Here is a 12,120-nt window from a genome sequence, read left to right as displayed (position 1 = left end):
AAAGCTGTGATGTTTAGAGCTGAGACAGTCTTCTGGTGATGATGAGATGCCAGCTCTCAAGATGAGAATCCCAACTGCTGAGGATGGATGCAAAGAAAGAAGCTGAGTCCTGGACGACACCACTGGGCTGCTGCATGATCCCTGAAAATATCTGCTTTACATTTCTTGTTCTATGACCTAATCAAGTCTTGGTGCTGAAGCCACCATCAGGTATTCCATCAAGGACAAATGAAAGCATTCCTACGGAACGCGTACAGTGACTGGGGCACGGCAGCTGGGGTAAGTTCCTGGCGGGGTGGAGACGACCACGGTGCTACAGCTGCACAAGGAAGAAGTCACCGCGTGGACCACTGGCCAGGAACCTGAAGGAAGGCGCAGGGCCACTGATTTCTAAATAATGGCTCATTTCTCTTGTCAAGGACATGTCAGTTACTGATCCATGCATGACTGACAAAAAACAATTTTTAAAAACTTTCCTTACCAATGATGTTAGTTTCCCACAGCGGCTGTTCACAAATTACCATAAATTTGGTGACTTAAAACATCAGAAATGTATTCTCTCACGTTTCTGGAGGCCAAAGCCTGCAACCACGATCACTGGACTGAGGTCAAGGTATTGGAACTTTCTCCAGAGGCTCAAGGAGGAATTCATTCATTGTCTCTTCCAGAAACTGGCGGCTGCTGGTGCTCCTCAGCACATGGCCACATCACCCCAATCCCTGCCTCTGTGGCCACACTACCTTCACTCTCTGTGTCAAATCTCCCTCTGCTTCTCTCTTATGAAGACTGCTGCTGCTGCTGCTGAGTCACCTCAGTCATGTCCGACTCTGTGCGACCTCAGGCTCCCCCGTCCCTGGGATTCTCCAGGCAAGAACACTGGAGTGGGTTGCCATTTCCTTCTCCAATGCATGAAAGTGAAAAGTGAAAGTGAAGTCGCTCAGTTGTGTCCGACCCTCAGCGAATCCCATGGGCTGCAGCCTGACAGGTCCTCCGTCCCTGGGATTTTCCAGACAAGAGCACTGGAGTGGGGCGCCATTGCCCTCTCCGCTTATGAAGACTAGTGTTTGCATTTAGGGCTCACTCTGATAGGGCTTCTTCGGTGGCTCAGTGGTAACGAACCTGCCTGCCAGTGCACGAGACACGGGAGAGGCGGGTTCGATCCCTGGGTCAGGAAGGTCCCCTGGAGGAGGGCTTGGCAACCCGCTCCACAGTATTTTTGCCTGGAGAATCCCACAGTCAGAGGAGCCTGGCGGGCTACAGTCTATAGGGTGACAAAGAGTCGGACATGACTGAAGCGACTAAGCACACACACTCACCCACTCAGATAACCGAGGCTTATCTCCCCATCTCAAATAATTTAATCACATCTACAAATAAGCCAAAAGGTTGGTAATAATAATTCTAGAACTTACTATATACACAGCAGTATGATAAGTGCTTTTATATATTATTCAGTCCTCACAATGGTGGCAGGTAGGTACTATTATTATTGCCCTATTTTACAGATAAGGAACCGGAGACACAGCTACTTGTTCAAGGTTATGCAACTAATCAGCGACGGCATTGAGACAGGAACCCAGGCCGACTGCACCAAACTCAAGGGAGCGATTGCAAAAGATCCAAAGGTCATGAAATCTTTTGAAGATCTGAAAACGAGAGGAATTAAAAGGAGTACTTTGTAGCTCGAAGTTCAAATACGGAAACCACTGATGTGGCCATGCTCCAGTTGGCCTCATTCTACAATCAAGCTTCGGCGGACCCAGCGGGGATCTTGCCAGCACCCACTGCTTATAGCAGAAGTGTCTGATTGTGGACAAAGAGGGACTGAGTTCCAGTTTCCACTCGGCTCAGACCCCCTGTGCCTCAGAGCATCTCTCGGTCCTTGGGTTAATTTCCGTGAAGTTAGGAAGAGAGACTTGATGAAGTGAGGTTGTTTCCTGCTCTAATGCTCTGTGGTCCTGTGACTCTCTGGGTCAGGAATCAAGCTAGCACTTGACTAGGGGGAAAAAAAAGAGGATCGACATTTCCACCTTTCCAATCACACACACAAAAGCTAGCGAAGGGCAGATGATTCCCCAGAGGAAACCCATGTCACCTCCCGTCCCGCTGCCTCAGACAGACCCCAAAGCTCCGAATCTACTCCTTCTCCCCCTCCGAGTCCTGAGACTCCTGTCATATGCTACGACGTGAATGAACTTTGAGATGTTTGTGCTCAGTAGCTCAGTTATATCTGACTCTTTGCGACCCCATGGACTGTAGCCTGCCAGGCTCCTCTGTCCATGGGATTCTCCAGGCAAGAATGCTGCAGTGGATTGCCATTTCCTCCTCCAGAGGATCTTCCCGACCCAGGGATCGAACCCACGTCTATTGAGTCTTCTGCATTGCAAGTGGACTGTTTACACCACTTCCTCAGGGCCTCCTGTCCCAGCCCACACAGACACAGCCAACAGCTCCAAGAGAGGTCACAGCACCCTGTCCCCCACATCCTCAGTGGTCAGTAACACACAACCCCACCCCAGACACTCACCATACTTCCTTCATCTCTGTTCTCACACCTCCTGATTTGCTTTCACCAGCAGGTCCTCACGGTTTGAATGGTCAGAATATGAATTTCAGTTGTTGCTAGGTATGTCTTATACCACCCTTGATAAGTACCTCAAAACACAGTGCTTCTGTTTCTTCATGTGCAAAGTCACGGCAACCAGAGGGTCTGCCCTGAGCAGAAATGTTCTGAAGTTCTGAGACAGGAACATAGTAAATACTGCAGAAAGATTGGAGAAGGCAATGGCAACCCACTCCAGTGCTCTTGCCTGGAGAATCCCATGGGTGAAGGAGCCTGGTGGGCTGCAGTCCATGGGGTCTCAAAGAGTCGGGCACGACTGAGTGACTTCACTTTCGCTTTTCACTTTCATGCATTGGAGAAGGAAATGGCAACCCACTCCAGTATTCTTGCTTGGAGAATCCCAGGGATGGGGGAGCCTGGTGAGTTGCCGTCTATGGGGTCACACGGAGTTGGACACGACTGAAGTGACTTAGCAGCAGTAGCAGCAGGAAGATTAAAGTAGGCAGGCTGCCTGAGACCTCCCATCACAGTGCTGGAATTACTGGGTCACAGAGAGTCACAGCAAAGCCCCTGCAGGGTAGTCAGGTCAGGCCTGTGGCCTCTGGGCTAGGCTGTACCCAACTCACAGAGTGATACAGCTATATTTTGATTTCAAAGGGTTCCAGTCAAACTTTGAAATGAATGCTATGGATTTGGGGGCTAGGTGACTTTGGGGAAACCTCCCTGCAGTCTGTCCCAATTGCCCCTCACCCCCGGTTCCATCCTCAGAGGGACACTCCATCTGCTCATGGCCAGCAGTGCATGCTGGGTGCCCTGCTCATCCCCAGCCTGGGACACCGTCTGGACACAGGGTGGTCCCCTCTTTATTTTTGAAAACTTGAGAACCACTGATTAAATGACACAATTACTCATTTTTTAAAGACAGGAGGCAGCAAATTGTATGCACAAGTGGGCATCTCTGGAAATTGCAGTTTACCAGCCCTCTTCCCCCATTCAGACTTGTATGGCATGCTTTTCTCTCTGAGCCTTGATTGTTTTCCACTGAAAAGATGCCACTGCTTTCACCTGTCCTCACAGGAAAACTGGATTATGTGCAAAATAACTCAAGGGCCCTTCTCCTGGAACTCTGAGTTCCGTTTTACCTCAAGTGGCATGAAGTCTAGGTTCACATGAGTCCTAACTTTACAAGAGTAAAGTTAATACTGTTACATTTCTTTTAAAAGGGTACTAAAAGTAGTACATCTATTTCTTTTTTTTTTCCCCTGGGACCTAATTCTGCTCCCCATATATATTTCAGCAAAAATGTCCTTTGGGTATTTTGCCTCTTGGACTAGTGCTTTTTTCTGCACTGGGGGCAGCAGCTACAAGGCCAAAAGTCTTCTTTATTGTGGGTCTTGCTGTGCCATTTCTGTGCCAAGGAGCATATCAGAGATGCTTCCGGGTACTGTCTTGAGCCTCCCTGGTGGCTCAGTGGTAAAGAATCCACCTACAGTGCAGGAGATGCGGGTTCGATCTCTGGGTTGGGAAGATCCCCTGGAGAAGGAAATGGGAACCTGCTCCAGTATTCTTGCCTGGAAAAATCCCATGGCCAGAGAAGCTTTGTGGGCTATAGTCCACGAGGTCGCAGAAGTCAGACACAATTGAGCACCCAATCATGCACGCACTGCCTATAACTGGAAGGATGGAAGAAGAAAACTGTTACCTGGGTTGCCCTCTGCTGTTCCACAGAGGCTGTTTCATACCCTGACCTCCCTTTCCTCCTTCAACCTGAGCTCCTGAGAGAAGAACTCACACACCAGGTCTTGGGTCCCAGGAGAAAGTTCCAGAACCTTCTATCACTTCTCCTGCAAAGGGCCAGATGCCTTGATCCCAAAAGAAAGTCTTCCACTGTTTGTAGATTCTTTCTAGATTAGGACCCATAGAAGCTCCAATACTTTGGCCACCGGATGCAAAGAGTCAACTCATTGGAAAAGACCCTGATGCTGGGAAAGATTGAAGGCAAAAGGAGAAGAGGGCAACAGAGGATGGGATGGTTGGATGGCATCACCTACACAATGGACATGAACCTAAGCAAACTCTGGAAGACAGTGAAAGAAAAAGGAGCTTGGTGTGATGCAGTCCATAGGGTTGCAAAGAGTCGGACATGACTTAGCAACTGAACAACAGGAATCTTCATTCTATGTAGGTTGTGGGCTGTGAAGAACCAAAGAGAAAGGAAATATTGAAGACCCAGAGGAAGAATAACTTGCCCCTGACTAATGGGAAATTGTGTATGAGCCTGGGTGACAGTCTCCCAGCTTCATGGAGGCGGTGGTCATGGTCTGGGCCTCAGCTGCTCACGTGTTGACCACCCTCTGTTCTAAGGATGGACAAGAGAGGTTGAGGTGAAGATGAGGGAGAGAGTCATAACATGTCTCATATTCAAGCTCTACTCAAATATCACAGCACGTTTAAATCATAGCAGAGCTCATGCAACATTAAGATGCTTCACAATCATGCATAATAACAAAACAAATCAATGACACGTGTTAAGGAAGAAAACGCTTAACATAAAAATAAAACAGAGCAGTGGTCCGCAAATGTTTTCTGTGAAGGACCAGTAAACACGTTGGGCTGTGAGGGTGACATGTCTCTGTCACAACTACTCAAGTCCTCTGTTGTAGCACAAAAGCCATCACAGGTGACATGCAAACCAATGGGCATGGCTGCATCCAGCACAAGTCTGTTTTCAAAAACAGGCGGCAGGCAGGACATGCAGGGCATGGTGTGCGGACCCTTTAAACACAGGGAAACCCTGCAAGGAGGCAGAGGCACTTGAGCCTTTTCTGCATAACCCGCGTTTACCCCTGAGTCACAGGGTTACATATATAGACTGTGCATATCTTGGGACTATAAGCTCCCTAAGGGCAGAGGTTTTGTTCCTTCCACAACTGTATTCCTAGCACCCAGATAGATACCTGGCATCCAGTTGGCCTGAATAGGTGCTCATAATAAAGATGTGTTGAATGGATTAATGAATGAATGAGTAACTTACGGGTTTGTAAAGGGTCATTCTGACTGCTGTAAATTTGGGGGCGCTAGTGGTTTCCCTGGTGGCTCAGATGGTCAAGAATCTGCCTGCAATGTGGGAGACCTGGTTTGATCCTTGGGTTGGGAAGATCCCCTGGAGGACAGCATGGTAACCCACTCCAGTATTCTTGCCTGGAAAATCCCCATAGACAGAGGAACCTGGAAGGGTACAATCCATGAGGTCGCAAAGAGTCGGACACAATGACTGACCAAGCACAGGTCACAGTGGTAAAGAGCCCTCCAGCCCCTGCAGGAGACGTAAGAGATGCGGGTTCAATCCCCGGGTCAGGAAGATTCCCCTGGAGGAGGAAATGGCAACCCACTCCAGTATTCTTCCCTGGAGAATCCTATGGACAGAGGAGCCTGGTGGGCTACAGTCCATAAGAGTCTCGAAAAGCTGGCTCTCAAAGAGTTGGACACGACTGAAGCGACTTAACACAATTTTCCTATACCATCAACCCCACTTCTGCTGCCATCCCTCATATATAATTTGCAAAACTGAACAGCTCTGTAGAGACCAGGGTATAAAAATTATGAATCCTCCTGAAAAGTTTCACAACAATTTAGGAAAACATGTGCTTTTTTTAACAGCCAAGGTAATATGTATGTATATATGGCTTACTTTTTCCTCACTCTTGTGAGTTACATCATCATTAATAAATTCACTTTCAAAGCAAAGGGTGTCCAGGAGGACACCTGGACACTGTTTCCATAGGCGATTAAAAATGCCTACTTCCTCTTTTGTAAAAAGTATAGGAAGGCTGCTGCTGCTGCTAAGTCACGTCAGTCATGTCCAACTCTGTGCAACTCCATAGACTGAGGCCTACCAGGGTCCTCCATCCATGGGATTTCCCAAGGAAGAGTACTGGAGTGGGTTGCCATTGCCTTCTCCGATAGGAAGGCTGCTGCTGCTACTGCTGAAAAGTCAATTCAGTGGTGTCCGACTCCGTGTGACCCTATAGACGGCAGCCCACCAGGCTCCCCCGTCCTTGGGATTCTCCAGGCAAGAATACTGGAGTGGGTTGCCATTTCCTTCTCCAATACATGAAAGTGAAAAGTGAAAGTGAAGTCGCTCAGTCGTGTCCGACCCTCAGTGACCCCATGGACTGCAGCATTCCAGACTCCTCTGTCCATGGGATTTTCCAGGCAAGAGTACTGGAGTGGGTTGCCATTGCCTTCTCCAGATAGGAAGGCTACTAACCCTGAAATGACATACAAAAAAAGTGACAGCTCTCCAAAGATGTGTTTTTTTCAAACTCTGAATTGGCTTCACAAGTCAGCGCTCCCAGGATCTGAAGCCAGCTGCACACATGAGTTCAAATCCAGGCACCCTTTCTATGAAAGTTTCAACTTTCAAAGCATAGCGAGCCAGGTACTTAATGCACAAGGATGCTTGTTTTCTTGCAAGGAATCAAGAAAGGAAGCTCTCTGCTTGGACTGAGAATTTCCCTTGGATTCTAGTAAGCAGCAGAATTTTCCTAGCATTGGACAGCACCTCACGAAGAGCAGAGGCAGTGAGTGTGAATTTTTCATCAGCCTTGGCTACCATCTCGAAAGGACTCTCTGCTGCTGCTTCTACTTCTTGGCTACCGGTAAAGGTGTTTCTGATTTCTACCTGCCATAACACTTAGCATTTCAATGTAATTTGCCCCTGAAATAGATTTGCTTCAGCAAATTGTTTTCACCAGGTAATTTTCTCAAACACTCTGTACACATAAAGATGTTAAAACTGTTTCAAAGTAAGCACAGTCAGTCTAGGACCCAGTTACACTGTGTAAGTCACCTGGCACATATCTCCATTTGTAAATTTTCCCAGTCACCCACAGAAACCACAAGCACTGAGGTCCCCAGATAGGAGGTTTCTGATGCTCTAGTTACAGGCCTTTCTCAGAAGGCCATGGTCATCCAAGAGAGCTGATGAAACAATTTATGGTTAAGTAAGACCCTATCCACAGGCTGACAGATCAACATGCACAGAAAGGTCACTGTGCCCAAAATTCTGCCCAGAAACCGCTAGAAACTCGCCCTTCCATAAATATACACACTCACACATACCCCCACGATCAGAAAGACAGAAACACTATGTACAACTCCAACTCAGCAAGATCCTGCAGAATGAAATGGAGGAGCTTGCTGCAAAGAAGCAGTGAAAAAGAAGAAAAAAATTTAAAGGCGTCCTTGTTCCTGGCAAGGTTCACATGGAAAAACAGCAGCAGATCCCAGAAACAGAGCTGTAGCCAGGAATAACCTAAGCTCAAGCCATTTTAAGTAAGGGCAGGATAACACTTACTAAGGATTCTACATGGTTGTCATCATCTAGGCCTCCAGGCTGAGCCATGACTTGACTCCAAGTCAGTCGACAAACATCTACCAAATATCTGCTACCTGTTCAGGGCTCTTCGAGTCACTGTGGAGGGATGAGCAGATTTTTTTGTCAGGTGTGTTCCAGGCACTGTTCAGATACCTAGACCATCTCCACACTGCAGCCAGATGGGGAGGCATCTCCCCTATCTTACATACAACGACTGGCTTTCCAGGTAGCTCAGTGATAAAGAATCTGCCTGCCAAAGCAGGAGATGCAGGAGACCCGGGTTTGATCTCTGTGTCCAAAAGATCCCCTGGAGGAGGAAATGGCAACCTGCTCCTGTATTCTTGCCAGGAAAATCCCAGGGACAGAGGAGCCTGGAGGGCTACAGCCCATGGAGTCACAAAGAGTCCAACGCAACTTAGCAATTGAGCATGAAAATCCAAACTAATGCTTGAAGAATCCACAAGGCCACATGAGTACAGAGGATGAGCCTCAATCTCAATTCTGCTTGAGTTCAAAGCCCACAACCCCACCTTACCATGCAGAAAAATACCACTCCAACCCTAAAGAGACTTTCCTGGTGGCTCAGATGGTAAAGCATCTGCCTACGTGGGAGACCTGGATTCGATCCCTTGGTCGGGAAGATCCTCTGGAGAAAGAAATGGCAAGCCACTCCAGTATTCTTGCCTGGAAAATCCCATGGACGGAGGAGCCTGATAGGCTACAGTCCATGGGGTCGCAAAGAGTCGTACACGACGGAGTGACTAAACTAAAACTAACCCTAAAGAGGCTTAAAATAACCTAAATCAATTAGAGATCAATACAGTCAAAATAACGAAGGCCTAACAAACAAATATCTGGAAACTTGCTAGAGAAATGAACAGAGAAGATGTTATAAAAGAAGTGAAGACTTAGGTTCTTTCCCCGAAGAAGGGTAAGATTTGCACAGGAGAGAGGGGAGAAGTGTGGGGATTTCTAGGTCAGTGATCTGAGCAGGGACCACCCTGGCTCCCTTTAGTAGAACAGGCCAGTAAGAAGACTATGCCCACAGAGCGCAAAGATGTATGCTGACCTGAAAATCAGACTTAGATGGGAAGGGTGAGGCCTGGTTATGAAAGGGTTCAAAAAATCAGGCAAATTGTTTTAGACTTGGGATTGTTGAGAAGGGAGAGAACCTGAGGGTTGCAAGGCAAGGAGAGACATGAGAAAGTGATAGTTTTAAGAGACTAGATGGACAAGAAGCGGAAGAGACCAGAAAGGGGGTGGTGTCTCATTCATTCATTCACTCATTTATCCATCCACCCACCTATCCATCCACTCACTCAGCAATCATTTAATGAGGACTTACTAAGAGCTGGGCTTCCCTTGTGGCTCCACTGCCTGCAATGTGGGAGACCTGGGTTCCATCCCTGGGTTGGGAAGATCCTGTGGAGAAGGGAAAGGCTACCCACTCCAGTATTCTGGCCTGGAAAATTCCATGGTCCATGGGGTTGCAAAGAGCCAAGCGACTCTTTTACTTTACTCAGCCAGCTAGGGAGGCTGCCTCCATCTGCTGGGGAGGAAGGGTGAGGCTCTGGATTAGAATATGGAGGAAGGGTTCTATATAAACCACAGGTCAAAGGTCTTGATGACTCATTGATAGGATGAAGGAAATGAAGGAAAAGATGGCTAAAGATAATTCCAAACGTTCAAGACTGACAGGATTTCCACCATTACTAGGAACCTCAAAAAACAACAAGAAGAAAACAATGGGAATAGAAAAAAGAGCTTTGATGATGTGAAACAGTCAACAAATAAAACCCCCAAAGGCTGTTTTTTTTTTTAGCTTGTTTACACACAGTCTATAGGTAAGAAGTCTCAGTGAGAAAAATCATTTCTCTGTGACTAAATATTGAGTTCCCTTGGCTAGGACAGACCTCTGCCCACTCAGACAGGCTCCATCAACCCTCCAACACATCCTTCCATCATCTGAAATTAAATTGGTCTCACTTAGAAATGTGGCTGCCCATTCCTGCCCTGGCACTAGTTTTAACTTTGGAGAAGGGGACGAGGCAAAATGGACAGGCAGGATCACTGTAGAGGGCTGGACCTTAGGGAGCAAGCAGTGGTATATTATTTTAAATAAAGAATCCCAACACGGCTCTTATTTCTACACCCACAATTACTTGTTCTCAAACAGACAGGAAGGCCAAATTCTTTACCAAATTGCAGTGCTTTGTTCAGAAACTATTTCAAATGTGCATATTTATGAATACATTAACTTCTAGCACAGCTAACATATGGTTCAGGCACAAATTCTTCTTAATAATTTATATGTTAACTACACAAATTTAAAACTCGGTTTAATTTTATATTCGGCAATAGTACAATTCACTTTGGAGGCACATCCTGAAAACCCACTCACTGGAAAATGTGAGAAATGAAAACTATAGCTATCAAACTGTACAAAAAGTGCTCCAGGCTAAAATAAAAAACACAAGTGCCAATACCTTAGAGAAATCTAGCCCTGGATGCAAAATTCAGGGTGATATTTTCTCTCTATAATCCAGCTTCAGCAAGAGCAGTTCTTTATTTAGTTATAAGTGGAAACGAATACTCTTTTCTGAAAAATAAGGCATTCAGCTACTTTTTTATTTAAAAGTAAAAGCCCTCAATGCTACTGTCAAACTTTAAAAGGTGCATTTCAAAAGAAACGGCGGTTCTGAAAAATCCTTCAACATCTCTCTCATAAACATCTACTCAGATTAGTAAGAAAGAAATCAGAGCAGAAAGAAACCCAGTGAAAAATGGTTGCACAGAAATATGTGAAGATTTGCTCAGACCCCTTGCGGGACAGCCAAAGGCCTAGTCGGGTAAATTCCAAAAGCAAGTCCCTCCACCTTCTACTGAAGGGGCTTCAAATCCGGCCGGGATCTTTCCCCTCCTTTAACGCTAAAAGGTAAACACCCAGCAAAATCTTCCAGACTCAGAGGAAATGGGAGTTTTTCTACCAAGAAGGAGAGACCCACAGGACCGCGGAGAAAAACTACAACCCGAGAGCCTCCCTCTCGCCCTCCATTCCCTCGTGGGGCCACCGCAGGGGGTGGGGTGGGGACCCTCGCGGCTCGGGTCCATCACCCCAGTGACAGGTCACCCGGCGGAAGCCCCTCATCCCCGACCCCACTTACCGGCGCCGCGGCACAGGCGAGGGCCCGCCCCTGCGGGGAGCGCGGTTCCTCGGAGGGGCAGGCGCGCGGCCGGCCGGGGAGCTGAAGCCTGTCAGGGCGACCCCCGCTAGGACGGGCCGAGGGGTCCGCGCAGGGACGCCCGGGGGCGCCGGCGAGGGGCGCGGGCCGCCCGGCGCATGGTGAGCAGCGGGGATCCGGCCGCTCTCCAGCCTCCGGCAGGAAAACAAACAAAAGGCTGAGAGGCTTGTGGTGGGGACGACCGGTCGCTTTCCCTGGGAATAGTTACCCTGCAGCTCCCCACGCTGGCCCCGCGCGTCCCTGCACCGCGGCCGAACCGCCTGGGGCGCCGAGCCGCGCGCTCCGCTCTCCACCCGGGCCCGCGGTAGCCCAGGGGCCCTGTGTCCCGCCCACCGCCGAGGAGCTCTCCAGCTCCACACGGCCGCCTAGGGCATCAGGATGGAGAGATGCAGGCCGAGGATGCACGTTCGGACATCCCATTACAGATGATCATGGTGGACACGCTTTCCTGGCTTTAAAAAACATATCTGTAATGCCACCGAAACGTGGTTAAAGATGGCAAATTGCATCATCCTTAACCATAATAAAAAATATTTAAAATAAAAACCAGACTGCGTGTTAGCATCCATTGGGACTTCCAAGAGTTTTTATGTTGTGAGCAACTTTAGTTTGGAAAACTGGATTGTTACTCAGGTGGAAAACACACTAGGTAACGCTCTACAGATTGGTCTCAGGGTGTAACTAGTTATTTGAAATTTAACACTGCTTAAACGCCATCACTTGTGTCGTTAGTTATATTCCAAAGGCAAATCATCCCTGTGAAGATTGGCTCTGAACCACTTTGAAAAAAGAAATTGCTTTGAGGTCCTCGATTTAAATTCACATAATTGCCCCAAGCCAAGGGTTCTCACATTTTTAACTGGAGGCATCAGAATCACCCCCCAAGAGCTTGTGAAAACAGATTGCTGGGTCCTCTCCCCAGATTGGGAGAAACA

The 12,120-nt window shown here is 47.8% G+C and overlaps 1 protein-coding gene across 4 annotated transcripts in view; it reads right to left on the bottom strand.

The window, feature by feature from the left end:
- Positions 1 to 11,494, bottom strand: part of ICK (intestinal cell kinase) — a 47,120-nt gene extending 35,626 nt beyond the window's left edge. For 3 of the 4 annotated variants that reach the window (XR_001917123.1, XM_018039103.1, XM_018039102.1), the window contains exon 1: positions 11,108 to 11,494. The gene's annotated coding sequence lies outside the window, so the exon portion shown is untranslated. The remainder of the gene's footprint in view (positions 1 to 11,107) is intronic. The other variant, XR_001917124.1, reaches the window with a different exon arrangement.

Source organism: Capra hircus, chromosome 23 (assembly GCF_001704415.2).
Source record: "Capra hircus breed San Clemente chromosome 23, ASM170441v1, whole genome shotgun sequence".
In the NCBI taxonomy this organism is placed as follows: Eukaryota; Metazoa; Chordata; class Mammalia; order Artiodactyla; family Bovidae; genus Capra; species Capra hircus.
Note: the sequence above shows the minus strand (reverse complement) of the source record. Positions and strands in the feature narration are given on the sequence as shown.